Source organism: Cupressus sempervirens, chromosome 2 (genome assembly GCF_028749045.1).
Source record: "Cupressus sempervirens isolate cs-2001-9-10 chromosome 2, ASM2874904v1, whole genome shotgun sequence".
Taxonomy (NCBI): domain Eukaryota; kingdom Viridiplantae; phylum Streptophyta; class Pinopsida; order Cupressales; family Cupressaceae; genus Cupressus; species Cupressus sempervirens.
In genome coordinates, this window is record NC_143119.1 from 474517193 (window position 1) to 474522977 (window position 5785).

Sequence of the window (5785 nt, forward strand, 5' to 3'; positions counted from 1 at the left end):
CAAAATACTCTAGTGAGATTGAGGCCTTAGCCCTATGACAAACACAATTTTGTAACCTAAAGTAACGCCCCACCAAGGGATCCAAAAAAAATTAACCTAAAGTTTTATTAAGTTTTCTAAACAGTTTTTTTAAAAAAATAAGAAAGAATAACTTACACATTAGACACATAGTAGCAGAAGCAATAACATACAATCAACTAAAAGCATACATAACAGGTTACATTCCTTAAGGATCCCATGATGTTGAATTACATTTAAATCTAATCTAATACTAAGTCTAACAACTACCACATCCACATGAAAGAATAATTAGAAAGTCCAAAGTCCATAATATACATTTGTTTTGAATGCCTCTTGGAAAATTAATTCAAAATGCTCAATCATCCATTGTACATGTCACAAGGTATGAAAGGCTAAAAGAATATACATATGTAGAAATAAAGATACATCATCCTCCTCGAATCCATGATACAAAGTACAGTAACATAAATAAAATCAATAACATACATGATACATCCATACAACTATCCATCATAAAACACAACTAAGTAAGTGTGTGGTTCCTCCCAATAGTCAATAGCATCATGGAACCATCGTGGGCCCTAGCCATGCCCGGTGCGTAACATCCCAAGCCACTGATCAAATCATCGGTACTATCATAATAGGGATGTCACTCCTAAAACATACTACAATAAAGCATAAGGAAATCTAACATACTAATCATCAATATAAGGAAATGCATTAGTAATAACATCACCTACACATGATAAACAAACATCCCAAGAAGCTCCAACCATGGTGACTATGGACGAATCTCAATGGTAAGAGTGGAAAAGCACTACCACCTGACTGCGTGGAACCTAAATGGCCCACTCCCACCGCACTGAGGAGATAGTCTCAAGTCCCAAATAAGATATCAAATCACATAACACAAATACTCTCTAAGTCTAGGAAATCCTAAAAGTATACTAACTCAAAGGTTCCAATCACAGATCGACATCTAGACCCAGAGGCACACAAGACATGTAGCAAACCTACTATGTAAGCGAGTAAGTGTCATCACAGGAATCACATTTAGAGTTACCCAAGCAATCCCTTAAGAATCTCGGGTCCCTAGTGATCCCTGTGGCCACTAGTATCCTCTCATACTGACAAGGCATACTATGGAATGCAAGGTCGTAACCAAGTGTTCTCTTTACTCCCATCCTAGTTTGTACTAGCACTCGAGGCATGGGTGAGAACATACAATTAATCTTATTAGGTTCATTTAAGCTAGTATTTAGTGTAATGTTATCACTTACTAAAAACAACTTACAATGAGTTATCCCCAGAACCACTTAGGGCCCCCGTCCCCCATTGCAAGCCACTTCTCGACACTACATATAAATAACCTGCCCTAGGCTCAATAAAAACACAAATCAATAATCTCCTAAAAATCACCTCAGCCCTATACAAGCAACTAAAAAGCATCAAAATATAATCCACAATATTCACATCAGTTCTCCATGAGCAACTAAAAAGCATCAAATGATAAATCACAATATCCATCGGTTCTCAATGAGCAACCGTAAAGTATCCCAGAATAAATCACAATATCCATCGGTTCTCAACGAGCAATATTAAAGCATCCCAAAATAATACTAATTGAAGACTCCAAAATGGTCAAGTCAAACATGTCACAACATGACATCATCAACAAAAAATCACTCAAAACACCTCAGTCCTCTCAAAGTGACTAGAAAGAAAATCAAATATACTGATCGATGACTAAATGGTTAAGTTAGGTATCTCATAAACATGCACCTTAGCTTCACACAAGGAAACTGGAAACAATAATAATCAATAGTCCACACACATCATAGAGCATATCAACACATCACCATGGTTGGGTTTAGAAAGATCAAGAACAAATCATCATAACACCACAATTGCATAACCCCTGAGCCTCTCGTAACAACCTAAACTAGTCAACATCTAAACAACCCCAAAACTCCCAAAGCATAAACAATACAAACATAACAATACAGTTTCATAGTTTGGGTTTGATTTCAAAATACACAATAGGGTTAAAAGTAAAGTTTTCAGTTTGCATTTCAATGTACATATCAAGTGTATAGGATTCTCAGTATTACCCTTATAATTTAACCTGATCATTTATTCAACCCATATATAAAAGTTACCCCCATGTTAAAAGTCAAAATCTGAGGATAATCTTTTATTTTATTAAGTTATAAAAATAACCATTAATGATTTTAAATAAAATAATTACGATTTTATTAAAATCAATATTATAAAAACAATTTAACATCAATAATTAAATCCTCATTAATAACTTCCTTTATTAATAAATCTTATTTGAATCATATTCAATTGAATTAATTAATAATTTATTTAAATATATTACATTCATTATTATTATATCAAATTATAAAATATTAATCTAATTTAATTATTAATAAAAGATAACATAAATTTTATATAATTAAAATTTAATAAAGATTGAATGCAAATTTACAATATATAAATCACATAACAAATCGAATTTTCAACTAATTTTGGAAAGACATATATTTTAAAGTTTTTTATAAATTGTTTTAAGCGATTAATAAATTGTTGTCTGCAATATACAAAGTGCAATGCACGGGCTACTATCGCAGTCATACGACTACATCAGTAGGTATGACTGCGTACAACAGTCAGTCTACCATAGTAAATAAGGGGGGGTAGGGGGTTATTAAGCCGCCCCTCCCCAATCAAATTTATAAATAATTTTTTTTTATTTAAAAATATTTCATGAAACATTTCTTTTTATAAATAGATTTATTTATTTAATAAAATTTATAATTATATAAATTTTATTACATAACATCTTTTTTTTAATTTTTTAATTTTTTAAAATTTGATTTCCACATTACTCTGATAGAGGAAGTACTATTTATCATCTGAATTTTTAATCTAGAATTCTCATTTTAAAATTTGAACCCTTCCCAAATTAAATCCTACTTTCTTTAATCTAGAAAACTAGGATTTTTCTAATTTCTTTTCTAATCTCTATGTATGCATAATATATTGACAAGCATTTAATAATTTACAATATTGAAATATTTAAGCGTTCATCACAGAGAATTTGGATTTACAATCCACAGGCACGAAGAAGATAGGAAAGGATAATTGTGTAATTGATCAGTGATCAAAACACAAGACCCTACCTGAGCTTGATGCTAATATGCAACCCCTGAAAACTATGAGAGAATTCGCTCCTCTTCAAGAACCTCTCTCTGAAAATTTTCCTAGAATTCTCCTTCTGAAATTCGCTTCCAAAATTCATGTCCAAATTCCTCTCCAATTCCTCTCCAAAATCTGCGGTCCCTCCAAAATGAACCTTCAATTGGTGATAAGGAGTTCCCTCCTTAAATCGGGGCACTAATTATGCATTCACCCAAGAGGACTCCTTGCTCACCAAACTCGAACTCCAAATTAATCTTTCTTTATCTTTTCTTTTATCTTTTCATGCACGATAAGTGAATTATTAAATTACTTTATTTAATTTTCCACTTGACTCCTCTCTAAAATAATTTATTAATTTTAATCCCATGCACACTTTATACAATTAAAATAACATTATTAAATTCACATGTTTAATCTTTTTAATTAATTTCTTCTATTTTAATCTCATGCACAAGTCATGTGAACTTAAAACTTTTAATAATTATTGCCTTTTCACTTTTAATTTTTATTTTTGAATGTTAAATTTGATAAATATTTATTAACTTAAATAACAATAATATTTAGCATTTATTTAAAAATAAACTCTAAATATATTATTATTAAATTAAATAAATGTTATCACGTTCTAAATTTATTCTTATAACTTTTATTTCCAAATTTAATTCTTTTTATTTAACTAATTCCTCAATTAATTAAATATAATTAAATATTAAAGATATCATATTAATTTTCCATTAAATTAAATCATTAATTTAATCTTTTAATTAGACTTAATTAATAGAAAATAGACCAAAGACTCATAAAGTAAAATACGAAAACCCATCATTGCAAAACACATACTAAATCAAACAAAAGGGTTATAGTTAGAAATTAATGTCATTCAGAGAGTACTTAAGTCAGATACTTATCCTAATTTTCAATTAGGACAAATGGCTTAAAGGTTTAGGATTTGGACTCAAGAATTTATCTCCCCTCTCTTACCATTGAGATAATGCGATAGGGTACGCTCATCCTGGCAATTCAGGGAAGTTGATACTCAGTACCTACAACCTGCATAAAATCCATTGTAGTGCACCAATATTACAGTCAAAGGAACCAGCAAATATAATTATATTTTTCTTTTTCAATGAAAGCATTTTAATTTAATTTTATTTGTTATATTTATTTTCCTTGATCTATAATATTGATGTACATTACTACAATACATTTAACTAACTTCACTAACCACTTTAGTTCCTTCCAACCAGAACATTATTTGAAATTCTAACAAAATGTCTTTATAACCAAATGTATCAATTTCAAATGGAGACACACATTTTCTCTTAGAATCATTTTAGAAACAAAAACATAACAACTTTACTCATTTCTATATACTATAGGATAGTGCATGATATATAAATTTCTGTAATCATTGAATGTAGGAACATATCAACAAGTATAGTCCACTTATACAGTCCACTTATACAATTTTCTAGCTTACAAGCTGTCATAAAACACAAGATTGGGAGTTACCCAAGGGTGACTCTCCCTAATACAATAAGAATTCACTTGGAAGTATGTTTTTGTTGCACATGAAAATAAGACAACATCCTTCTTCTCTTCAAGTCTTCAATCCATAGATCACAACCTGCAGTACAACACACACAAACAAGCCCATGGTACTCTCCTCCCAACCTTAGGCCTTTTAAAGGCCACCCCTGAGCAGGGTGAACCTTGACTAGGTGGACATACATTACTAACAACCATTTACAACACAATGCTCACATTACAAAACTGTTCACACATTTTACAGTTGACAAATAAAACCACAAAAATTCCCAACCAAGGTAGACCACTTAGGATCACATGTAGATCCATCTCAAGGGGTAAGGGTGGAAAATGAATGTTGAGGAGACTACACCTGCAACTATGCCTTCATTAGGCTATACACTTTATACACATACCTTCACAAGGCAACCCAACACCACATACATGCCCTCACATGGCATCTTTACAATACTTATAACTCCAGCAAGGTGGCATATGGGGCCCATAACACCCATATGGCATCCCTCTCCTACACTAGGAGAGACTCTCACCCAACACATTCCCTATGCACCCCTTACCCTCACAAGGCTCTCTTTACCTCCCAAGAGATGAGACTCACCTTGTCACACCCAAAATAGAAAACTACAACAAGAACACATGAATTCACAACACAAGGTAAATCACAATACACACATACACCAAAACTGAAACATGATCCCTCAACCTTACACAACACAACATTACAACACACCATATTACAACTAAATTATAGAAAACTCACATGCATAACATAATAAAAATAATATACTTGACAACAAGCTTTCATAACAAGGGTACACAAGGTTACCAACCTGGTTTCCAAGCAAATTTGAGCTCCCTCTCTTTTTTACCAGCCATCCTCCTCCTAAGCTATCTTCTTCTCCTTGTTTTTTTCCCCTTTTCCAAAATTTTACCCCACTTGGATTCTTTTTCCAGATCTATCCAAAAATTCTCCCCCCAAGAACTCTCCAACCAACTCTCCCTAAAGAAT